This window comes from Chelonia mydas, chromosome 1 (assembly GCF_015237465.2).
Source record: "Chelonia mydas isolate rCheMyd1 chromosome 1, rCheMyd1.pri.v2, whole genome shotgun sequence".
Taxonomy (NCBI): Eukaryota; Metazoa; Chordata; order Testudines; family Cheloniidae; genus Chelonia; species Chelonia mydas.
The window spans coordinates 295,742,574-295,769,211 of record NC_057849.1 but is presented as its reverse complement, the minus strand read 5'-3'; the positions used below and the strand labels follow the sequence as shown (position 1 = coordinate 295,769,211).

The following is a 26,638-nucleotide window of genomic DNA, read 5'->3' as shown; positions in this document are numbered from 1 at the left end:
CTGAAACCTGTTGGAGATAGAGACAGGCTTTCAAACAGCTCTTCTTCAGGTCTGGGGATTTCTTCCATGATCACAAAAGGCAATTACATCACACCCCATTTTTACACCATGGAAGAATAAGGAAGGACTCTACCACCTTTCCCCTTGTCTTTCATTGCTTTTTTTGCCATAGATTTCTGTGTTTGTACAGAGAGGGAAGGTTTTTTACTAATCCCATCTCTTCTCAGTATAAAAATAACTTGAACACATGATGTAAAAAGTCACCATGAATGAATTTTTCACATAAAAATCTAGTAGGCATTTCACTGCTTGTTGCTGCAGTATGTTCTATTCTCTCCAAGAAATCCCTTATGCTAAAGGATTTCATAACAGGTCCTTTGGTAATAAGCTCTTTTTCACAAATTTAATGTGCTGTCTCCATCCAGTGGTGAAGTTATAAAATGCCTTCTGTTCTGTGGTTTCAATTTTTCAGCAGACAGTTGTATATATGTGAAATATTTCTCTGTGGATATCTTGTACTGATCCTAAAGTTCAACTATTGTAAATTAAATCACTGGCTGTTACTGGTACCTAAACATACAAATTCCACAGGTTATAATTGGTATTATTTTGCAGTCTAGCAGGAGCGGTGGCAACTACAATAATTACTATTGCATAAGCATTTCAATTCTAGCCTTTCAACATCCCCATTTTCAGTCCTTATAACTTTCATTATTCAACTTGACATTTTCCTGCCTTAGTCTCCGTCCCAAAAGAATTTCCCCTCCTTACAAATTGCACAAAAAAAAAAACAAGGTTTCACCTGTCATGGAGTATTGGGAGAGTTTAAAAAAAAGATTTCTTCCATTATAAAAAGATACTTCATGACTGTCTTAAAAAAAACCATATTAGCACCCAAACTGGTGGTGACTGAAAGCTGAAGTAGCCCTTAATGAGAATTACCCATGTGTGCTCTGGTAAAAATGTTTTTTTGACTTACTACTTTTTATTTCTGGTAGCACCCACAAATGTGTGCAAACCTTAGCAAGCACAAAAAATGGCAAATTCCCTGCCTATGGAATAATTGCGTGAGCAGCCTCTGAATTTTCCCCCACCACCACCCACATAGTTTTTAATAATTTTTGGAGCAATGGTAGCCTGCATTGCAAATACAGTTGAGGCTAATTTAGCTGCATAGTCAAAAATGTAGTAAATCCAGACAATGAAGGTGTCAGGATTCTACAGGAGCTCCTCTCCTTCCATGCACATCTTGTAAAGTGAGTGGTGACTCTGGCAAGGACCCATCCTGTCGTAAAACTAGGCAAATATCTAAATGAGTTGATGTACCCCCAGGAAGACCTCTGCATACCCCCTTCCCCCCAGGTATGCATACCCCTGGGTGAGAACCACTGGTTTATTGCACACAGACTTTTCTTTTAAAAAACTGCTCCCTGAAGTTCTTGAACTATCAACTACCTTTTCAGGTTTGCCCAAGAGCTCATCCAATACCTGATGATTTGCTCTCTCAGAGCTCTGCCTAGCCATCTGCATCATTTAATTCTCTTCCTCTTCTAGAATCCTATGTTGAGAATTTTTAAGAATCCTACATTTTCAGAATTCCATGGGCATAATCGGCATGATGTGCAGTTGTAGCTGCAGTAATTGCACACATAAATTATGCAATGCAGCTCTGGAAGTTTGGGCTTCAAATACCCAATAAAGCATTTCAATCTAGAACTTGCAATTTTATTCCCATGGAACGTCCTTTCACATGGATCTAACCCCACTGGATAAAGCTCATTAGCTAGCTGTTTCTGCTTTCAACATAATTGGTAAGATAGTCCACAGTGTTGGAATTTAAAATATCATTAACACCTCACCGAGATGAGCAGGGAAGTTCACAGTTCACACCTTCCTAATGGTCATGTCTCAACCTGTCTATATTGTCAAGCTTTTAGGATGTGAACTGATCAATCGGAAGGACTAGAAATAGCTTTATTTTTAAATGAAAACTAATCCCACTGTAGACTGTACATTGGGAATTCTCATAGCACATGTTTCTAGTGGCCCAAGGCATCTATAATTAGTCTCCTCTGTAAGGAGATCAAGAGGATGGTCATCTGTTGTGTCTTTTGTTCTTGCCATAACATAATAGGAAGAAACCACCTGATTAACAGTGGTGTACAAATAATCATGTTCCATAATTATATACATAACATGCAAGGCCTAGCTACATATGCACACCACTACTCTGGTAAGTTTCTGAACACAGAGCTACTACAGGGATCAAACTATTTAAAAGGATACTACCTAGTTACTAAACACTATATCACCCCATCTGAAAACAGGCATACTATTGTGATGGGATCCCTGGGGTGCAGCCTGGGACCATTGTGCTCCCTTAACTCTCCCCAACCTGGGCTGTCTGTCACAGTGCTTTGCGAGTGATAAGCAGAAAAGCCCTCCAGCTGCTGTTATCACTCAGGCACAACCGCATTTGGAGGCCCACACTCAGCTAGATTGCATGAATGCTCCCAGAGCCACTCATGAATTACACAGAGAAAGGCACTAGCCAAATATCCCCAGCTCCCAGCCTTGTATCTCAGGAGTATTCCATCTTGCACTGTTCAAGATGAGCAGTGCAAGTTTATTAACTGGTTCACCACTTCAGGTTTACAAATCCTGGTGCATATCCACTTTCTATCGAGGAGCAGATTTACCAAACACTTCAGGCAAACTCAGTGGTAAATATAAATCGTAAAACAAGTTTATTGATTACAAAAAGATAGATTTTAAGTGATTATAAGTGATAGCCACTCTGACTTTGTGGTCTACCAAAAGAAAAGAAAATACAAGCACACAGTCTAAACTCTCAACCCTACTAGGCTGGGCAACATCTAGATTAAGCAGTTTCTCACCTCACTGGCTATTGCAGTTCATAGTACACAGGTTTCACCCTTGAAACCTGGGCCAGTCTTCTCTGTTGGAGTCTTCAGTCTCCTGAGTATCCTTGTTGCTTCCAGCATGGGGGGGAGGGGAGGGGGGGGAGGAGGAAGAAGCCAACCATGAGGCCACTGTGTTCTATATTATACCCTGAGTCCATTTGCTTGGAGAACACAGTCCAGGCATTTCTGGTGGGCATTGCTGAGTCACAAGGTGAAGCAAGAGTGTCTCCTGTGAGTAAACCATTGAATTTTAACTCCTCTGCTGGACAATGACTGGTGATGTCTGTTCAGCCCCACCCAAGGGCATTGGGTGCCTCTTCCCTTGTCATTGTCTCTGGACAGCTAGTATCTGGGCGCTTCCCAAACCCACAGCATATTTTAGTGAAAGTTGTACACCACAGTTCTTATAATTTTTACATGCATTAAATGATACACCTATTTAGATGGAACAATGGCTTTCAGCAGATCATAACCTTTCCCGTGATACCTCACAGGGCATGCTTTATATGCAATATCACAATTACATGTAAATGAGGAATACGAGGGTAACAGGGCGTTCCCCCAAGGCATAGAATGTCACAACTGAGTCACTGTAATAACCCTAGCGATTGGTGAACCAGTTTGCAAAAAATAGCAGCTGACCCAAAACCTAATCATAACTCGAACCAAACATTTCTTTGAAGTATGGAGATGTTCGTTACTTTATATTAAAAAAAAAAAAAGTGTGCACTTGTTGCTTCTCACAAGGAGTAAATGCAGGACGTATAAAACGTCTGGTGAGCGAGCCTGCTTATATGAGATTGTCTGACCCATTCTGCAGACTCAGGAGATCCGATTTCAAATTTTTGGGTGATCATTCAGCCCAAATAAACTGAACCTTTTGCATGTCTCTCATAACTGTCCAAAATGTGTGTGTTTTTAGCTTTAGGGCATGCTACTCCAGCTTATCCATTCCTACGTACTACTGAACCATTAATCCCAGCCATGTGATCTTCCACCTTGCTGCCTATGAACATAAAGAAAAATGCTTTCTGTGATTCCCATATCCCCAGGCAGTTGCTGAAACTTGCAATGAAACTGAGAGTACAGACTAAAAAAGATTGTATGCGAAAATGAATAACATCAAGGACATTGGTAATGTCACATCAAAATATTTATGAAACAAAAAGTTTTCCAGAGCTCCAGAAAGGAACAGCAACTAAGGAGCAGTTGACTTTTTAAATGTAAGTGCAAATGCCAGGGAGTTATATGCATGTGTATGTTTCAGATCTCATAGCTCCTGCATAGTGTCTGCCAATTTCTCAATCATAAGGACAGTAGAATTTTTCATGAAAAATTCTAAAGCACTCAGCACCTTCATTACAGATAAAATACTGCCACTGCTAAAATTGCACAAAACCAAATATAGGCAGGATATGCTGCAGTACTAAGGAGCTGGTGTAAACATTCAACTTTATTTCCTGGTTCAGTCACCTGATCTAGCTACAGATGACAAAGATCAATATTCCCCATCACCTGACAGTCAGTCTTCACTGCCTCTACAACTAGTTACGTTTTAAAGCAGGTTAAAAACAAATTGAGTCATAAAAATGAAAATGTTTGATGTTTAGTGGATATTAAGAAGGGGCTCCCCCCCCACCCCTTTAACAGGTGGGCTGATTGCTGGAACAAGTTAACATACACATCATCAATCGCATCTCCAGTGTGGCTATATGCTTCTTTGATCAGGGAGCTAGAGTTAACAGGCCAGAGGAGGAGCATTTCAGCTCTCCACTGTTGCTTGATAAAGCAATAAAACAGAGCTATTTTGGAAATAGTTTATTTTTAGGCATATTGAGGGGGAAATGGAATTTGGGCAGACAGCAAGTTTTACTTTAAGGGTTTGTAACAAGGCACTTTACTCACCACTGGGAGGCACCCCTTTCTGGCAATTCTGGGGATTAGCTACACCTAGTTCAGCACTTACTTTCTTCTCTTCCACTGTTACTGCAACTCCATGAGCAGAAGCAGAGCCACGTGGCCACTTTGTGACTCAGTCCTCTATCCAGGTCACACTATGATTACCCCTTCCAGGAAGGGAGGTCTTTCAAAGTCTACCTGCACAGTGTCAGGCAGTCCTCACACCTGCTGCCCTGACTATATCACTTCCACAATGTTTCAGGCAATCTTCCCATTCACTGTACTCAGCAACAACACTCTGCAGTGGGAACCCAAGCTCATCCTCTACTCTGGGTTCTAGTCCAGGACCTTGTAGCAAGCACAGTCTGGGTCCTCACCAACCTTATTGCTCTCTTACCTACTTCTCCTTCACTAACCTTCCTAATCAGACTCCCTCTCTCTTAGGCCTACTAGGTAAACCCTTCCTCAGGAGCTCCTACCCCCCCAGGAGACAGACTGCAATTTTCCTCCCTGCTATCTCCTAGCTTTATGGAAGCCTTGCCTGTTCCCTCACAGCTGTGCTTCCTTCTAATTATTGCCCTCCAGCCTAAATCTTACCCTTGCATCTTAATTGGCTGATTGAGCCCACCTGGCCTAATTAAACTCAGTATGGCAGCGGGGGGCACACCTTATCACAAGGTTCAATCCTAGAAGGTGCTGTACTCCTTATTAAAGGTCCCCAAACTCCCAATGGCTTGACACAATACTGTCAAGCCTGTAGCAGCATGGGGCTCCCAAGTTACAGATATCTATGTTCCTGGAAAGTAAGAAAGTCAATGCAGGAACTGGGAAGCCAGAAGCATCCTAGCCGGAATTGAGTACAGCTGCTGTCCTTTAGCAAGGGGAGCACTGGTTGGGGGAAATGTCCAATCTCTGAGCAGCCAGATGGGCCTTTGGGCAGTTTGGAAGTATCTCCAGCACCCAGGAGGAGATCCCAGGTACAGACAGATCCAGTGAGAGCTTCATGGAAGCAAACCAGCCCTGAGACTCTACTACTATTTAAATTTGGGCTTCATTAAACTGAATATTGTTTCTTTTTGCTTGGACACGACCCCAAGAGACACTGAATTACTCTCTTACAGGGGCAGTACAGGTTGGGCAGCAGCACTCCCAACAGAACTTCCACAGGGCCCCAGCCCACAGGCAGGTGGAAAGTAAAATACGAAGCTAATGTTTGCTGGTTGTGCGGCAGGGCCACATGCTGTTGTGTGTGAGCTGCTGAGTGCTGACTAAGTGCTCTAGGGTGATAATACCTTGAGCCTCCTTGGGTGTAACATTACTGAAGTCAGTGGATATTGACCCCTCTCAGGTGATAGGGGTATTAACCTTTTATATGAGGGCTGTTGATTAATTACAGTTAACTCACGTGACTAACTCAAAAAAATTAATCCCAATTTTAAAAAATGATTGTGATTGATCGCAGTTTTAATCACACTGTTAAACAATAGAATACCAACAGAAATGTATTAAATATTTTGGATGTTTTTCTACATTTTCAAATATATTACAACACAGAATACAAAGTCTACAACACTCACTTTATATTATTCTTTATTATAAATATTTGCACAGTAAAATGACAAAAGAAATAGCATTTTTCAATTCACCTCATACAAGTACTGTAGTACAATCTCTTTATCGTGAAAGTGCAACTTACAAATATCAAATTTTGTTATATAACAGCACTAAAAAACAAAATCATGTAAAACAAGTCCACTTGCTCCTACTTCTTGTTCAGCCAGTCGCTCATACAGACAAGTTTGTTTACATTTACGGGAGATAATACTGCCTGCTTCTTATTTACAATATCACCTGAAAGTGAGAACAAGCATTTGCATGGTACCTTTGTAGCCAGCATTGCAAGTTATTTATGTGCCAGATGTGCTAAATCAGGGGTGGGCAAACTTTTTGGCCCAAGGGCCACAACTGGGAATAGAAATTGCATGGCAGGCCATGAATGCTCACAAAATTGGGGTTGGGTGATTAAAATTGGGGTTGGGTGCGGGGGGGAACAGTACTGTATGCATATAATTATAATTGCTGGAGGCATATGAAAGCACCTTAATGACTAATACATTGATTAACTAAAGAAGCTTGTAGGGCATCTTAACCACTAACCTCTGCCAATTAACTGAAGTAACTCTAGACAACTAAAAGTTCATTGACCAAAATCACTCATACTCAAGATGGTTAGGGGGTCGGAAGAACATACTGTGATTAAAAACCAGTATTTTTTCTTTGTGATGCACTAATTTTTCCTGACTTTGAACAACTCTATGTGTGTCCTCTACTCATAGCAAATAAACTGTAAAAAGAATAGGAATTGATATGAGGATCTAAGGCCAGAAAAGAAATATTTTGGAAGTTTTCTTAAATTATCTATTTAATAGTCTGGTTTTATTGCTTCCTAATTTACCACAGATTTTATAGATTACATATGAAGTGAATAGGACTGGAGATCTAGATTCTCAGGAGCTCACAAATATGCACATAGAATAAAAAAAAAAGCAAGTTAATCACTCTAGTGAAAAGTAGCTAAAACTCACCTATGCAAAGAAAGAATTTACTCTGGAAAGCTGCAGTGCTGAAAGAAATCTAGTGATGATAGCAGACAGCAAATCAGACATGAGCTTATGTGAAAAAGGCTGCAAAAAAAGACCAGTGGAATTTTGGCTTGCATCCGTAGAGCATTATGTCTCAAAGCAAAGAGGAAATAATCCAGCTCTGTTCAGAATGCACTTGGAATAATGCACTCACTTTGGGGCACCCCAGTGACAGAAAGATATTAACAAGTTGGAAGGAGATCAGAGAAGAGCAACAGAAACTATCTGCAGGTGGAAGAAAGATTAAAAGACCTAAACATGTATAATTTGTCTAAAGGAGTAAAATATTCTGCAAATTCTTGAAGGAAGTAAACAACAAAGGAGCAAAATTACTTAGCATGATACACGGGTATAACTACAAGGCAAAATGAACTGCAGGGCCCTGATGCGTTATTAATCTAGTGCGACAGTTTGCCAACTTTTTGAGTTACAATGTTTGATTGCATTCCTCTAACCTGAACAAAAATAGACACAGGCAAAAGTAAGCTGGATAGCCTACTCATAAACCTAACAGAGACCTTAACACAACTTTAATTACCTTACCTACACTTGTAAATTTCAAATACACAGTTACTTACCAATGACACAACCAAGGCTTCCTCAGCAGTGGGCTGCTTCTACCTTGCAGCCAGGCTGCATGGCTAGGGCAGGGCCAATACCTACCCTCTGCCCATCCCTCCTGGGGAATTTCAGAGTGAGGGAAGACATGTGTGATGGTCTCTGGGGGCAGAGCCAGCACTGGGTGTAGAGGCTGCCGGGAGCAAAAATCAGAGCAGCAAGGGTGGATGTTGACAGTGACCCACAGGCTGGGTGGCCTGCTGAAGTGAGTCAGGGGGTAGTGGTGGCACTCCCTCCCTGCCCTCCATGGGGACTGGCACAAGCTGGCTGGTGTCGCCAGTCACACACACACCCCCACACCCCTGAATGTTCCTCCTGCCCCCCTAGGGGTGCTCACACCACAGTTTGAAAACCTCTGATCTAGTAAGATAGAAATTTGTTATAAAATAGACATGCGAGAATCCTGTATGGCATAAGTACCTGATTCCTATCTATTTGATGCTGCATCTGTATGTTCCTCAAAAATTTCAGGCTCTGCCCTTTGGCACTATCAGATTTCTAGTGGCTGGTTTATGCTCCAGTTTTGCTTCATGAAAATTTACAAATCATTTGTGGAAAAGAGGGAGGCTTTGCTCCCTGAAACACAGCAATATTTACAAGAAGCTAAACATTTTCCCAGTATGTAGTATTCATTAAAAAGTTTGCTAGTTGTTTCATGTAGGGAAACAAGTCTACAAAGGACAATCTTATAATGAGACAATGTGGGTGAGGTAATATCTTTCACTGGACCAACTTCTTTTGGTGAGAGAGACAAGCTTTCAAACCTACACAGATCTCTTCTTTACCAACTGAAGTTGGTCCAATAAAAGATATTACTTCACACACCTTGTCTCTCTAATATCCTGGGACCGACATGACTACAACTACACTGTACACAATCTTATAATGATTCATTTAGTTATTAATTCAAACTATACTTTGGAGACATTTTTCCTTAAGCTTTTTTTGGGGGCGGGAGGGGGCAAGTGCAGGGTAATGGTCCATTAAGTAGGTCAAGCAAAAGAAAATTCTCAGTGACTGTCATAAATATAAAGGGAAGGGTAACCACCTTTCTGTATCCAGTGCTATAAAATCCCTCCTGGCCAGAGGCAAAACCCTTCCCCTGTAAAGGGTTAAGAAGCTAAGGTAACCCCGCTGGCACCTGACCCAAAATGGCCAATGAGGGGACAAGATTCTTTCAAATCTGGAGGGGGGGACACAAAGGGTTTGGTCTGACTGTGTGATGCTTTTTCAGGGAACAGATCAGGAATGCAGCCTTATAATTCCTGTAAAGTTAGTAAGTAATCTATAAGTAATCTAGCTAGAAAATGTGTTAGATTTTGTTTTGTTTAATGGCTGGTAAAATAAGCTGTGCTGGATGGAATGTATATTCCTGTTTTTGTCTTTTGTAACTTAAGGTTTTGCCTAGAGGGATTCTCTATGTTTTGAATCTGATTACCCTGTAAGGTATTTACCATCCTGATTTTACAGAGGTGATTCTTTTACCTTTTCTCTAATTAAAATTCTTCTTTTAAGAACCTGATTGCTTTTTCATTGTTCTTTAGATCCAAGGGTTTGGGTTTGTGTTCACCTGTACAAATTGGTGAGGATTCTTATCAAGCCTTCCCCAGAAAAGGGGGTGTAGGGCTTGGGGGGATATTTTGGGGGAAGACATCTCCAAGTGGGCTCTTTCCCTGTTCTTTGTTTAAAACGCTTGGTGGTGGCAGCATACGGTTCAAGGACAAGGCAAAGTTTGTACCTTGGGCAAGTTTTTAACCTAAGCTGATAAAAATAAGCTTAGGGGGTCTTTCATGCAGGTCCCCACATCTGTATCCTAGAGTTCAGAGTGGGGAAGGAACCTTGACAGTGACTATCAGGAAAAGCCTAATCTCAAAGGATTTCTCAACGAAAGCACTTTCCAAAAGAAGAACAGTCTCCCAAGAAAAGTGGTGGAAGTCTCATTGTTTGCATGTGTAAGCAGGATCTGAATGAACTCTCCCCTGACAGCTAGTTGGGGAGGGGTGAGACTTCAGGAGCAAACTGTATTTACATGAACACACCTACTCTGCATACGTATCCAGCAGACAGGAGCTGTGTAACTCCAAGTGATCAAGTTTGGCTGGTGTTGGGTCACAAATCACTTTAGTACTGAATGCAGGGGTAGTGGAATGTTGTTAGCAATGTTGTTATCTTTATTGTATGAGTAAAGGGGAGCAGAACTGTGCTGAGCCTATCCCGATTGAGGGATCACCCTCAGTTGAAAGGGACTTGCTAAGCCAGGGGCTCAAATGCCAGACCTCTCTGAAAGTAAGGGGGATAGGGACAGGTGTCCCTGCCAGAAGGTATAGACTCTTCCTAAGGGTTTAATCTGTTCATCCCCACTGTTCAAAGATAGAGCTAAATAGGGTATATTAGGAGTCTTGTTATTGTAAGTGCTCAGGAAGAGCTGAAATCACTTGCCCTGTTGGGACAGCATTTCTGCCCAGCCTGCTAAGAGCTGAAAATCACTAAGGACTGATAATCACTAAGAGTTGTGTGGAACCTGAAAAGACTGACCTGCAGAGGTCACAGCAGAGAGGCAGGTGGCAGCAGAAGGATAACAACAGACAGCTGGCAGGAGCAGCAAGCAGGGCATCCAGCAGAGACTAACAGCAACTGGTGGGGTGGCCAGCCAGAGCAGGTGTTCAAATGGCAGAGCAAGCAAGTACCTTCTTCCCTAGGTGGGAGGTGAATTCACATAGATGCAGCTCTGAACCCTGGGGCCTCACTGACCAAGGACAACCACTGAGTGAGGTATGGTGAGGGAGCAGAGAGGGGCCCAGAAAAGGAACTCTTGGTTGTAGAACTCAAGAACATGAGGCAGAAGACACTGCCCCACACACTCAGTTTTATATTTATGAATCCTGCTTGTGGCATTTTTCCTAATGTCAGGTGACTTCCCTCTTTCCATTAAAAGTTTCTTTTCTACCCTCAGACTCTGTGCATAAAAATAGGGAAGTATTGCCTCTCAGAGGCACCTAGAGAGGGTGTGTAATTTCCCCAGGTTACTGGGTGGGGACTTGAGCAGGTTCTCTGTTGTATTGTTGAAGAGGGCCCCCTAGATATTGAACCCAGCCCAGGTTGCTGCTGGCTCCACTTGGCAGAAGGGTTACACATGTTTACTGTAATTTGAATCAGAACAAAACCTTCAAACCTATTCTATAAGGAAGATCTAAAGGGAGATCATGTCTTACTAATCTATTAGAGTTCTTTGAGGGGGTCAACAAACATGTGGACAAGGGGGATCCATTGGACATAGTGTACTTAAATTTCCAGAAAGCCTTTGATAAGGTCCCTCACCAAAGGCTCTTACGTAAATTAAGTTGTCATGGGATAAGAGGGAAGATTCTTTCATGGATTGAGAACTGGTTAAAAGACATGGAACAAAGGGTAGGAATAAATGGTAAATTTTCAGAATGGAAAGGGGTAACTAGTGGTGTTCCCCAAGGGTCAGTCCTAGGGCCAATCCTATTCAACTTATTCATAAATGATCAGGAGAAAGGGGTAAACAGTAAGGTGGCAAAGTTTGCAGATGATACTAAACTGCTCAAGATAGTTAAGACCAAAGCAGACTGTGAAGAACTTCAAAAAGGTCTCACAAAACTAAGTGATTGGACAACAAAATGGCAAATGAAATGTACTCTAAAATAATGCACATTGGAAAAAATAACCCCAACTATACATACAATATGATGGGGGCTAATTTAGCTACAACTAATCAGGAGAAAGATCTTGGAGTCATCGTGGATAGTTCTCTGAAAACATCCACGCAGTGTGCAGCGGCAGTCAAAAAAGCAAACAGGATGTTAGGAATCATTAAAAAAGGGATAGAGAATAAGACAGAAAATAGCTTATTGCCCTTATATAAATCCATGGTACACCCACATCTTGAATACTGCGTACAGGTGTGGTCCCCTCATCTCAAAAAAGATATACTGGCATTAGAAAAGGTTCAGAAAAGGGCAACTAAAATTATTAAGGGTTTGGAACGGGTCCCATATGAGGAGAGATTAAAGAAGCTAGGACTTTTCAGCTTGGAAAAGAGGAGACTGAAGGGGAGATATGATAGAGGTAAATAAAATCAGGAGTGGTGTGGAGAAAGTGAATAAGGAAAAGTTATTTACTTGTTCCCATAATATAAGAACTAAGGGCCACCAAATGAAATTAATGGGTAGCAGGTTTAAAACAAATAAAAGGACGTTCTTCACTCAGCATACAGTCAACCTGTGGAACTCCTTGCCTGAGGAGGTTGTGAAGGCTAAGACTATAACAGGGTTTAAAAGAGAACTGGATAAATTCAAGGAGGTTAAGTCCATTAATGGCTATTAGCCTGGATGGGTAAGGAATGGTGTCCTTAGCCTCTGTTTGTCAGAGGCTGGAGATGGATGGCAGGAGAGAAATCACTTGATCATTACCTGTTAGGTTCACTCCCTCTGGGGCACCTGGCATTGGCCACTGTTGGTAGACAGGATACTGGGCTGGATGGACCTTTGGTCTGACCCAGTATAGCCATTCTTATGTTCTTATGAACAAACCTGCATTTGCTGAAGGATGAACTAGATGACTAATAGGTTTTTCAAAGCCTAATTTCTTTGTTTATTTACCTTGGGAATACAATACTGTGTTTTTAAATAAATGCAGTCACTAGGGGATGTTTTGTTTTGCTTTGTGTACCTCAGAATAAAATTACTGCTAGGTAGAGTAGTATTTCTGTGAACCTCTGAATTTTCCCCATCCAGATCACAGGTAATCAGATTTATTGTACTGTTTGAATAGCCTCTGTTGTTCTTATGAGGCATGACAGCTCTTATTTTACACTACTTAAATCGTGTGAGGTGACAGGCAGCCACCTACTGGAAATAACAATTATAGGCATAAATAATGTGTATCTGCATGATTCCTGCATTCCATAAACACATTAAGGTAGCCATGTCTTTCAGATTTACTCTCCTTGGTATCTCAATACCTATGTTATTTGGGCAATGTGAGGTTTCAGGACAAATTTATGATGATTGCCTGTTTTTCACATTCTTTATAGAGTACCCTCCCTCTCTCAGATGATGTGACTGACTCACTAACAATCCAGAGATGTGAAAATCACTGTCAGTTTCTTCTTCAGTAGAGATTTGTGTCTGAGAGAAAAAATTCACATTATCTTCAATGTAATGAAATTCAGACACCATGCCTGTCTTTCCTCCCATGGACATGGTGGAATATTTTGGGAGCCTTGATGTTCTCTGCTTATATTTTAAAAGGTTTCATACAATGTACACATCTTGTACCAATGCAAAAATCCATCAGATATACCATGTAACAGTCACCTGGTTTATGTGGGAACATGAGTGCAATGAGGAAAGCAAGCATGATATTGTGGTTAGGACACAGCGCTGAGAGCCTAGAGACCTGGCTGTGCCTCAGATTGTTTGCATAACCATGGGCTTAGTTTTCCCAAACAGGAACAGTACTTACCTTCTTCACAGGAGTGCTAGGAGAATAAAATAATTTTTCTAAACTGCAACAGATGTGAAAAGTTCTTGCAAAAGTGCATACAAAATGTTACGTGGCAGCCTCAAAGGGGTGTTTTGTCCCTAGGCGCCACTCTTATCTCACAGCTGTGAATGGAAGTGGGGCTAAGATTGGGCCCAGAGAGTGGAAGGAGGAAAGGAAGTACCATGATTGCCCTGAAAAAGTTTCTACCATTTTGAAAGATTTCACTGGTTTGCAAGATATTTCCTGTTTGCGCAATGGGGAATACTGACAGCACTGATACTCACACCTAGGCAAGTAGAAACATTTTAAATGCAATCATTGTTGATTCGAGGGGAAGGTGATAATGGAGACAGAGTAGAGCACCAGACATGGAGAGGGAAAGAGAGAAAATAGAATGGGGAACATGGGAGACAAAGTCAGTTTCAAACGTTTATTAGCAGACATCCGTTGCCTGCAAAGGCATTTAATCTAGTTTCTTTTTTCAGAAGGGGTAAAGAAATCAGAATGAAGGTTGTGCACACATTAGACATGCCCAATTGCTGAAATTTGCTGTATTTGCATGAATAATTGTTTCACTTGTTTGTACACAAGTGACAAAATTTGTAAGTTAAACTAACCGCACTTGGGCTGACACATAACATTGCATGCGCTTCCCTCTAGCTGGTTACCTTACCCTACTTGGCAGCTGTGGCAAACTCATTACGCTCTAATGTGGACCAGCCACTAGAAAGGGACAAAGACCCACATTCTCCTAAATTGAGTTACACAACCACAATTTAAATGTTTATGCTAAGAACCAACTGTGTCAAATTCAGCCTCTGGATTTCATGATGAATTTGGCCTGTTAGGAGAATTTATTCCTGATATTCACACAGCTAGAATGTATTAGCGTATGTATCCCTGCTGTTGTGGCATGCAGCCATGACATACACCTTACCTTACTCAGACAGAGTCTAGAGAACACTGACACAACAAAGACATTTCAGCTCCACATTGTACTTCTGACAGAATCCATTGAAAAGTAAAGCACTTGTTCTTGCATGGCAGAAGAGGAGCTCATGCTACTCTTGCCCTGGGGGCATAATGCACCACTTTTCATTAGATCAGTAGATAAAACTCTACATAAATTCAAAGCCAAAAATCTTGCAAATACCAGGTATTGAAGTAAAAGGAATAAAAACACATGGGGCTCTTCAGTCAAGGGTCACTTACCACATTCCATTCTCCTTCATCCCCATTCACCACATCCAGCCCAGTGCTAGGGGGAGACGAAGGATGGATGATGGCATAGCAGCAGCAAGACACCAGCTAAAAAGCATTCTCCTTCCCATTCATCCCCAAGACGCAGTTCTGCTAACGGCAGTGATGCATGAAGAAAGGGTTGTCGGAGTTTGATATAAAAATGCAGACTGCGGCTTCAGATGGTTACAACATGTTGCATAAATAAATTAGATGACTCTGTAAAATAGACTGTTCAGTTTAAATTGGGAAAACTGAGGGCAGTACGTGTTCTCTCATGCAATTATCATATATGCCATGCAGACTACAGATAGATTACAGAAGCTCTGTAGGAGAGAAAGAAGGCAAAAGTTTCTGTTGTGACGCTCTGGGCCAGAATTTAAGTGTTTGAAACTTAACTAACTGTATTAGAACTAAATATCTAAGACACTAACTGAAAGAGGGAGAGACCAAGTAGATAGATTATTGGGTCTACACCAATGTACAGTTGAGTTATCTCATTAATAAGTCCTCAAGGCCATGAGGAAGCTATATCCAGTGTGACAGACCCAGACTAGTGGGGTACAGGAGTCTGGTCCTATTGGGATCCAGGAAGTGGGCGGGCAAATATACTGGCCACTGGATGAACAGGTTTCCGTTCCCTGAGTGACCAGAGCAGGGGCTGCACTAGAGCAATCAGGAACCTGCCAGAATCAATTAAGACAGGCAAGCTAATTAAGACACCTGGAGCCAATTAAGAACATACTAGAATCAATTATGGCAGGCAGACTAATCAGGATGCCTGGTTTAAAAAGGACCTCCCCGAACTTGTGGGAGAGCGGAGTGGTTTGGTGGAGGATTGAGGAGTACAAGTGTGATCAGGCTTCAGGAGGAAGATCCTGCAGTGAGGGTAAAGAAGGTGTTGGGAGGAGGCCATGGGGAAGTAGCCCAGGGAGTTGCAGCTGTTACAAGAGACACTGTAGACAGTTGCAATCCCCTGGGCTGGAACCTGGAATACAGGGTGCGCCTGGGTTCCCCCCCATCTACCTCAACTCCCTATTTGAGACAAGAGGAGGTGACCTGGACTGTGGGTCCCACCAGATGGGAAGGTCGCTGGCCTATCCCGTGACCCACTAGGTGGGTCAGCAGAGGCTGCAGGGATTGTTCTCCTCCCTTTCCCCATGCTGGCCAGTGATAAGGTTACCTGAGTGAATGGCAGGTTTGAGCCACAAGCAAAAGTGGCCAAGCTGAGGGTGGCTGTGAATCTCTGAGACAAGCAAATCCGCCAATAAGCACAGGACTCACTAAGGCAGAGGAGGAACTTTGTCACACCAGGTATAAACCAAGCCCTGGATCCTGCAGAAATAACCATGCAGGTGGACTCCTGTATCGGCACAGAGTTCCCAACTGCCTATGTGCGGTGCAGAAGTCTATCCATGCAGACTTTTAAAAATATATTAGGAACAATAAGAATCCTGACAATGGTATTGATCCATTACTGGATGGAAAGGATAGAATTATCCATAATCATGCAGAAATATTGAATAAATAGTAGTTATTTATTGGAGTTATTTTGGGGGAGTTCTGTGGCCTGTGTTATACCAGAGGTCAGACTAGATTATCATAATGGTCTCTTCTGGTTTTAAAATCTATGCTCTGTCTAACGTAAGGAAGGTTGGTGGGAGGAGCAATTTCTATAGTGCACAAGGCCCCAAATTCTTTAATCTGGCCCTGGGGGAGACCTAGGTTCAACTGTTGCTCTGCTTCACATGGCAAAGGGATTTGTACTTGGATCTCCCCTATCCCAGGTGAGTGCCCTAATTGCTGGGTTATGGGGCATTTTTTAATAGGGCCTCTCAAACTCTCTTTGTAAGTTGTTCCACTTTGCATAAGTAAATAATTAAATATCCACTGGAGCAAGGGGTCTCTATCCTGGGTCTACTACTTCCCAGGTGAGTGTCCTAACTGCAGGCTATACAGTCACTCTCACTCTGGCCCAGTGCTTACATTGCATTGTAAGATCAGCCCCCACAGGTGAGAGAAGCAAGGGGAGGGACCCTGTTGGGGCTTAGGCATGAGATAGGTGCCTAAAAAAAGGCAGCTAAGCGCATGCTTACTGCTAGATTTTTAGGTGCCATGGAGACTTTAACAGTGGGAATTTCAGTGGATAGGGACTTGGGCACTTACAGAGTTAGGCAGCAGCTGAGCAGGGGTTCTGAGAATCTCCTTGGCACCTCAATGTTGGACTTAGGTGCCTAAGCTTTTTTGTGCATCTATCCCATAATGATTTTGAGTTCCACAAAGTTTGGGTTCCCAACTTGAGACACCTAAAGGGGCCAAATTTTCAGGGGGGAGGTGCAATGCACATTCTGAAAATCAGACTATTTCTAAGTGTCTTAAGTTGAGCACACTAACACTGAAGCCCTTAAAATCACCAGTGATGTTTGTAAATTTTGGTCCAGGTCTCCTGGCTCTCAACTTCTTCTTCAATCCACTACACCACTGCTGTCTAACTGTGCAAGCAAAGCCATACATTCCATTGGTTTTTTATCACTGTTTCTAAAGTGCAACTTCAACTTTGAATTTCCCAGCTTTCAGAATTCTTTATTTGTTCTACTTTGAGGTTCTTCTAAGGTCCTCCTTAAATTTAACTCATTTATAACCTTAACTTCAGTTTAAAGATTTTTGTCTGGCAATTTATTTTTAGATTATTGGTCTTCCAATTTTTCTTCTGCTGCTCTCTTACCAAGATGATTGGAACACATTAAAAAGTGTAGAAAGGGTATTAATTTATTCCATCTCTGTGTTTCTTTGAAAAATTAATTTTAGGATCAAAATAAATGGTGTAAGTGGTAAGAAAAAATACACTTTATAAATGAAGAAAATGCAAAGACTGAAATGTTATCTCCTCAGCTGTGCCTAAGCTTTAAAGCATGTTATTTTAACACAGATTTTCAGTTACATCCAAACACACACTTGCGTGCCTCAAGCATGGATCTACAACCCTGACTTAGAACTTTGAATCAGGCATATCTCCATAGTGACTGACAGTCAGTTAATCTCACAGCTGCTCAATGGCCTATGCAAAATGAGTTGGACTCAGTCCAGTCACTAGAAGACAGGTGCCCACATTGCAGAAATCCCCAGCAGAGTTGGCATGAATTGGCATCCTTGTGGCAGTATGGCTAGAGAGGTCAAAGCCTGACTGTGACTAGAGACAGCTGACCCTCTGAACACACTGTCTTTTCAAGACCAGATATGAGGCACCTGCACCTGTAATTCCCCACCGGGGTCCAGCAAGGGCATCCAGTCTAGGCTTCCAGCTCCAAGATATCACCTCTCTTGGGTGGAGACCCTCAGGCCATTCTCTCCTGATTGGGGAAACTTTAAAACTGCACAGTTCCCTGCCTACACTGTGATATTCCCTGCCAGCCAGCTTGCCGAAACAGGCCAGTCTCTGAACTTCACTTTCTCTCCAAAGGTTATGAGCAATGTACCTGCCCACAGTTATAAGTTACCACACAGCTCTTTCTAAGCAAGCACATTACAGAGAAAACATTAAAAACAATAAAAGACCTTACAGACATGCTAAAACCCCAACTCCAGCTTTAGTCTCTGGTCTCCAACCTTGGTCTCTGTAGTTAAAGCCCATAATTTGTTTTTCTCCGTGGCTAGACGTTCTTAACTGTCTCAGATTCAGAACCAGAACATAAGCTGGGCAGTTCAGCTGTGTCTTTACACCAGCTCAGGCCTTTAATCTACCAGTCTCCTGGAACAGGTAATCAACTGATAATCACTCTTTCCTCAGGGCATAGATTCAAAAAGCTGGGGAATTCACATTAACCTCTACCGAGGGATTCCCCAGGAAATTCACTTACAAAAAGTCCATTCTTTTCTGGCATATTTTTAATATAGCCCTGTCATAAATATAAAGGGAAGGGTAATCACCTTTAAAATCCCTCCTGGCCAGAGGAAAAATTCTTTCACCTGTAAAGGGTTAAGAAGCTAAAGGTAACCTTGCTGGCACCTGACCAAAATGACCAATGAGGAGACAAGATACTTTCAAAAGCTGGGAGGAGGGAGAAAAACAAAGGGTCTGTGTGATGCTTTTGCTGGGGACAGAACAGGAATGGAGTCTTAGAACTTAGTAAGTAATCTAGCTAGGTATGTGTTAGATTATGATTTCTTTAAATGGCTGAGAAAATAGCTGTGCTGAATAGAATGAATATTCCTGTCTGTGTGTCTTTTTTGTAACTTAAGGTTTTGCCTAGAGGGATTCTCTATGTTTTGAATCTAATTACCCTGTAAGGTATTTATCATCCTGATTTTACAGAGGTGATTCTTTTTTACTTCTATTTAAAGTCTTCTTGTAAGGAAACTGAATGCTTTTTTCATTGTTCTAAGATCCAAGGGTTTGGGCCTGTGGTCACCTATGCAAATTGGTGAAGATTTTTACCAAACCTTCCCCAGGAAGTGGGGTGCAAGGGTTGGGAGGATTTTGGGGGGAAAGACCTTTCCAAACTCCATTTTTTCAGGAACCCAGATAAAGTTTGGTGGTGGCAGTGGAAGTCCAAGGGTAAAATAGTTTGTACCTTGGGGAAGTTTTAACCTAAGCTGGTAAAAGTAAGCTTAGGAGGTTTTCATGCAGGTCCCCACATCTGTACCCTAGAGTTCAGAGTGGGGAAGGAACCTTGACAAGCCCTTTGAATGGCCAGATCTCACATCTGTCATATCTTTTCCCTAGAGAACATACAATCGTGGCCCCACAACAATATATAAACCATTAATTTAGTACAATGGACCCCAAGGATACTTACTTAATTTAGTAAGGTCTCCCAAGAAGGATATGTCAGAACTTTGCCATATATCCCCCCTAAAGAAATGGGTGTAACTAAAGTGCTTGACTGGCATCCTAGAGAAACTAACAGGTTTATTCCCAAAATGGCATTTAAATCATTACCACCATTCATAATTTCATATTTCAACTATGCATCTAATAAACATTCTGCTAGCAAGCCAACATACATCCTTCAAAAATCCACATTGTTATTAGACATCCCATCCTGTACAGAAGCTGATTAAGGTTTCCTGGGGCCGTAGGCCAGAGGAAGTGGGGGGGCCCCTCCCTACCCTTTCTGCCTGCAGTCCCTCCCCCTTTCTGCCCCTTCCACCTGCAGCCCCCGCTCACAGCCCCACCCCTTTCCCCGCAACCCCACCCCTGTTCCACCCAGGGTCCCCCCCCCTTCTGCCCACCCCACAACCCATTTGCTTCTTTCTGCCCCAACTCCTGCAGCCCCAAAACTGGAGAAGCTCTGTCGCTGTGCCATGGCAAGACCAGAGAAGCTCTGTCCCCACGTCAAGGCCTTGGGGCCATAGCAGGGAGTCAGAGCTCCTCTAGTCCCAGGGCCACAGTGGGGATCCAGGTGCTGGGGCTTCCCCTGCCACCCCCACCCCTTCTGCAAGGGACCAGGGTTCGTGCGCTGGGGTTTCTCCCACCCCGCCCACCTGGCACTGGGTCGGGGCACGGGGGGCTTCTTCTGCCAGAGTGAAAGTTAGGGTGGTGCGGGGACTTCCCCCGTCCTGTGGCTTCTGCCAGGGTCAGGGACCACTGGGGGCAGCTTCACCCATCCCATGGCTTCTGCTGTGGATGGAGTCAGGGGGCCATAGGGGGTGGGGTGGACAGCTTCCCCCATCCAGTGGTGAGCTGGAGCTGGTTCGCACCGGTTCGCTAGAACTGGTTGTTAAATTTAGATGTCCTTTTAGAACTGGTTGTTCCACAAGGGACAACCAGTTCTAAAAGGGCTTCTAAATTTAACCGGCCAAAAGTGGCGCCTTAGGCGCTGACTCCACAGGTGCTCTACCCCTAGAGCACCCCAGGGGAAAATTTGGTGGGTGCAGAGCACCCACCGGCAGCTCTCCGCCCCAGCTCACCTCACCTCGGCTCCGGCTCCGGCTCCGCCGCCTCCCCTGAACGCGCCGCCCTGCTCTGCTTCTCTGCCCTTGGCCCCCCGCCCCCCCCCCCCCCGGCTTCCCGCAAATCAGCTGTTTGCGCGGGGAAGCTGGGGCAGGCTGAGAAGCAAGCCATGGCTTCCTGCTCAGGCCCAGGGAGGCAGATCGGAGGTGAGCTCGAGCCGGGGGGTCACAAGGAGGGCCGCACGCGCTGCAGCAGGTAACGGGGGGGGCGCAGGGGAACCGCTCCCCGCCCCAGCTCACCTCCGCCACCCTCGGCCTGAGCAGGAAGCTGCGACCTGCTTCTCAGCCCTCCCAGGCTTCCCGCCGAACAGCTGATTCGTGGGATGCTGGCGGGGGGTGGGGGCCACGGAGAAGCAGAGCGGGGCTGTGCATTCAGGGGAGGAGGTGGAGTGGAGGTGAGCTGGGGCCGGGCGTGGGGTGGGGAGCTGCCAATGGGTGCACCCACCAATTTTTCCCCGTGGGTGCTCCAGCCCCGGATCACCCAGGGAGTCGGCGCCTAAGGCACCACTTTTGATGTGATCAGTGGGGGGAGCGGCTCCCCCCAGCCCCTAGGAGCCAGAGGGACCTGCCGGATGCTTTCTGGGAGCTGCCCCAGGTAAGCACTGCCGGAGACAGAGTCGGGTTGCTGCGGGGGCTCCTCCTACCTTGCAGCTTCTGCCAGGGTCGGGATTGGAGGGCATCATGGATGTGGGGGCATCCCCCACCTCACCTGGTGGGCGGCAGATGATGGGGGCTCCCTGCTGGTCTGCCCCTGATCCTGTATAATTTAGAACCTCTGTTTAGAATGCACAGGGCTGAGCTCTTGCATGACCCCCTCTTACCCTTGTTCCCCCAAAACATTTGGGTGTGAACTAGAAGGCATTTGAGGTGTCCCTTTTGTCCCTTAAGGGGTTAGCGGCCCCAATGATGGCTTGCGGTTCCCTACTTCATCTGGAAGTATTCTTTGGACCAAAGGGAGAAAATGAGGCAGGGCTGCTTCCCTGTGAAGCGACTCTTGACCATGGACTCGTTTTAATAGCAGTGTGGTCAAGCAAAGGAGATTCCTCAAGCTCCCTCCATAGCCAAATTCCTTTCTCTGCCCCACCTCCTTGGAGGTCAGGCCAGAGTAGGCATCTAACTCCCCCTGCCCCGAGGTGGTTGTCTGCACATACTGGAAAGATAAGAATTCCTCTGGGATACAGGCAGGGGAACGCACATCCTCTACTTCCTGTCAGCTGCCCCATTTGCATTTTGACTAACAGTCCCTTGCAGGTCTGGGGCTAACTGGGGGCATCTGATTCCCTTCTTTTACTTTTAAAGTGATATCATTCATTCCTTCAAAGCAAAGAATTGGAATACCTAACAATACACCTACAACCAGTTACTCTTCCTGGGGCTGCTCTCCCTACAGCACAGATTTCTATACAAAGGCTTTTACACCCGGAACTTTAACCCAGATTTCACACCCAGAGAGCATTTGATGGGGTTTAATTACATGGGGCCTAACTCTAGTGTTATCAGTTCCAGTTTCTCTCCCTATTAACTACCACCTTTCTCTCCCACTGGCAGATGATCTGCACCCAGAAGGGTGAAACATGACTTGTGGGCAGTGGTTTTGGGTGTGAGTGGCTCACATGAACACTGTGTGCCATCAATGAAATGACTGTGAGACTCCCTCCCTCTGGTGATTCAGTCACATGGTTAATTCTGTGAGGTTGGGGTGCAGCTAGCCTTTCCAGCACTGCACTGGGGCTTAGTGAGCGGAATGAGCAATCCCAGGCAAAGTGACCTTGCTGGCTGCCTACTGAATACCACTTTTCCCCGGATGCCATAGAATATTAGGGTTGGAAGAGACCTCAGAAGATCATCTAGTCCAATCCCCTGCTCAAAGCAGGACCAACACCAGCTAAGTCATCCCAGCCAGGGCTTTGTCAAGCTGGGCCTTAAAAACCTTTAAGGATGGAGATTCCACCACCTCCCTAGATAACCCTTTCCAGTGCTTCACCACCCTCTGAGTGAAAGAGTGTTTCCTAATATCCAACCTAGACCTCCCCCATTGCAACTCAAGACCATTGCTTCTTGTTCTGTCATCTGCCACCACTGAGAACAGCTGATCTCCATCCTCTTTGGAACCCCCCTTCAGGTAGTTGAAGGCTGCTATCAAATCCCCCCTCACTCTTCTCTTCTGCAGACTAAATAACCCCAGTTCCCTCAGCCTCTCCACGTAAGTCATGTGCCCCAGCCCCCTAATAATTTTTGTTGCCCTCCGCTGGACTGTCTCCAATTTGTCCACATCCGTTCTGTAGTGGGGGGACCAAAACTGGACACAATACTCCAGGTGGGGCCTCACCAGTGCGGAATATAGGGGAATAGTCATAGAAGCATAGAATATCAGGATTGGAAGGGACCTCAGGAGGTAATCCAGTCCAACCCCCTGCTCAAAGCAGGACCAATCCCCAACTAAATCATCCCAGGCAGGGCTTTGTCAAGCCTGACCTTAAAAATATCTAAGGAAGGAGATTCCACCACCTCCCTAGGTAATGCATTCCAGTGTTTCACCAGCCTCCTAGTGAAAAAGTTTTTCCTAATATCTAACCTAAACTTCCCCCCACTGCAACTTGAGACCATTACTCCTTGTTCTGTCATCTGCTACCACTGAGAACAGTCTAGAGCCATCCTCTTTGGAACCCCCTTGCAGGTAGTTGAAAGCAACTATCAAATCCCTCCCTCATTCTTCTCTTCAGCAGACTAAACAATCCCAGTTCCCTCAGCCTCTCCTCATAAGTCATGTGTTCCAGTCCCCTAATCATTTTTGTTGCCCTCCGCTGGACTCTTTCCAATTTTTCCTCATCCTTCTTGTAGTGTGGGGCCCAAAACTGGACACAGTACTCCAGATGAGGCCTCACCCCTGTTACATAGAGGGGAAACGATCACATCCCTCGATCTGCTGGCAATGCCCCTACATATACATCCCAAAATGCCATTGGCCTTCTTGGCAACAAGAGCACACTGTTGACTCATATCCAGCTTCTCGTCCACTGTAACCCCTAGGTCCTTTTCTGCCAAACTGCTGCCGAGCCATTCTGTCCCTAGTCTGTAGCGGTGCATGGGATTCTTCCGTCCTAAGTGCAGGACTCTGCACTTGTCCTTGTTGAACCTCATCAGATTTCTTTTGGCCCAATCCTCTAATTTGTCTAGGGCCCTCTGTATCCTATCCCTACCCTCCAGCATATCTACCTCTCCTCCCAGTTTAGTGTCATCTGCAAAGTTGCTGAGGGTGCAATCCACACCATCCTCCAGATCATTTATGAAGATATTGAACAAAAAAGATATGTCCCAGGGCTTCTCCAAGGTGACTTCACTCCCCTCAGGGTGGGTCTCCGCATGGGCCTAATCCTTGTTCTCTGATCCCCTTCTATCAAACCCAGGCTGACTATCCACATGAGGGTCTGCTAATTTCCCTGCTACAGTTACATCTCTACGATCTTTGTCCATTAACCACAATTTTAGGTTTCAGGGGCAAAAATTTATAGAATTGTTCTAAACATTTTAATGTATAAGCCTCATTGATCATGGCACCCCCACAACCAGGTCCCCATTTTCTTATGTCTGGGATTCCCAAACTGTGGGATGTGGCCCAACAAAGTCCCAGGTGGCCTGCCAGGGGCAGAGTTGAGGGTGATGGGGGGGGCGTTGCACCCCCAAACTGTATATGTTGACAGGGTAGTGGCTGGTGCTGTCTCCCGCCCAGGGCCGGAGGAGCCCAAAGCCCCTGGCAGGTGGAAGAGGGTGAAGCGGAGCCGTCAGGGAGTGGGCAAGAAGGAGCTGGTGCCAAGAGGTGGTGGCTCCCAAGGTGACTGGAGGAAGCTAGAGGGTTCTAGCCTATTCCCATTCCAAGCCTCCGCACACTACAATTCACAGCTGTCAGGCCCCCTGGAGTATCAGCCCCACGCCCACAGAGATCGGGGGTTTGGTGGGGAGTGATTGGGACAATCAAGGTAACACACAGGTCCTGCCTGAGCACCTGCCTCTGCCCAGCATTAGTGGTCCCCCAGCCCTTCCCTCGGTCCCAGACAAGGGGTGCCTGTGAGGCACACCAAGGTGCTAGGTTAGTGAATGGGGCAGGGCTGCAAGGTGACCAGCTCAAGGCACTGAGCAGGCTGCTGAAGTGGAGGGTGTCTGCAGGAACTGGCCCCTTCACCCTCTTGCTGGCTCTGGTCCCCACTGAAGCGATAGGTCCCAGGGAGAGTGTGCAGCCTTTCTCCCTGATGGACATGTGTTAACAGTGGACAGCAGTGCCTATTGCAGCTGCACAGGAAGGCCTTGTAAGCCCTCTTAGATGTCCTCACTTGAGTTGAAGCTACAGTATAGGTCTTATCCCCTTTTTTCAGAACTCCCTGCAACCTTCTCCTATGTACTTCAGGGGTCAGTTGTAAACAAGCGATGCTGAAAAAAGTTTAATCACCCTTAATCTTTATAATCCTCTTTGTCTATAAAGGTGAAAATGTCCCAGACAGTAGAAGAGCTAGGTACCATACCATGTCCTCCTGCCTCCCCTTGTTCAATTCACTCCCCAATTCAAAAGCATTTAGAAACACATCCATCATTCCCATCCCTGAAGCAAGGAAATAATTTGGATTCTCTGCTACCCTGTGGGACAAGTACATTGCATCTGGCTTCACCTGCCAGATTAGGGTTTTACTGGCAGTCTCACTCCAGTGGGAGTTGCAGATGTGCCTCATCTCTCAGGATCAGGCCCAGAATGCATACACGCACAAGCAGGACAAGGCCCAGAGCCTCTGCCACTGTAAATCAGGATGATTGCATTGACAGCTGTTTTGCAGAAGCCAAGGATCTTCATATAAAGATCTCCAGCACCCACGCATATGCGCGTACACGCACACACACACACACGACTACTTATGTGCAAATGGGTCAGAAAAACTCTTAAGCACACAAGAGAGAAATGAGGAGCAGCAGCACTTCCAAAATACATTCCCCTAACCCCAGAACATCTCAGCCTGGTAATCCACCAACAGCTGGAGACTATAGAGCTAAGAAATAGCCTCTTTTCAATGTATGTACCCTTCCACACTGCGTGATTTTACTGGAAATCCATGCACCATTACAATTGGTGGAAGCAACAGTAGCTGCCCCTGAGCTTCCAGAGGAGAAAAGTACAGCACAGGCTGCAGGGTACAGAGCCAGTGGAAACAGATTGCCCAAGGAACTGCATTTCTAGCAGGAAAGGAGCTATAGGAACGTTGTGATACGGCCAGGAGACATCTTCATTTTTCCCTTCCCTCCCCAAGCAGTGGGATGGGAACAATTTATATAATGAGGGTGCTGAAAGCCATTGAACCAAACTGTAAACCACTTCAACACTGTGGGTGTAGGAGCACCCATATGCCCAAGTGAGGTATATAAAAGGATGGAACCTGAATTCCCTGCAAACTTTTTAAAAGGATCATGACTAGGAACCACTCAGTTTACTCTAGCGGGAGTACCACGCATATACAAGGGAAGCGTACCAAGGAAACTCTGAAGTGAAAAGATCACGGATTTCCCCAACCACTATCCCATAATTTTTTTCTAGGAGAGGAGTATGTTGCCCAATTAAACACACCCATACCATATAAACCATTTCAATCTGACTTTCAGCAAGCACTTTCTTTAAAAAAATGCATCCATGAAACTAATATGTTCCCATAGACAATGTAATACCATCCTAAATGTTTACAGTACCTTCATCTCTGTTAGCTATTGTTTTAAAAGTAAAAACTGAAATGAAATTTGAATTTGTGAATAAAGTACTAGCTTTTCACATGAGCTCAAATGGCAGAGCTTTAAATTTTAAGTGTTCACTTTAAAAAAAAA

The 26,638-nt window shown here is 44.6% G+C and overlaps 1 long non-coding RNA gene across 2 annotated transcripts in view; it reads right to left on the bottom strand.

Annotated features, from left to right (window-relative positions):
* LOC122466339 overlaps positions 1 to 5,368 on the bottom strand; it is a 101,905-nt gene extending 96,537 nt beyond the window's left edge. For both annotated transcript variants that reach the window (XR_006291758.1, XR_006291759.1), the window contains exon 1: positions 4,891 to 5,368. This is a non-coding gene — a long non-coding RNA (uncharacterized LOC122466339). The remainder of the gene's footprint in view (positions 1 to 4,890) is intronic.
* Between the last annotated feature and the right edge of the window lie 21,270 nt (positions 5,369 to 26,638).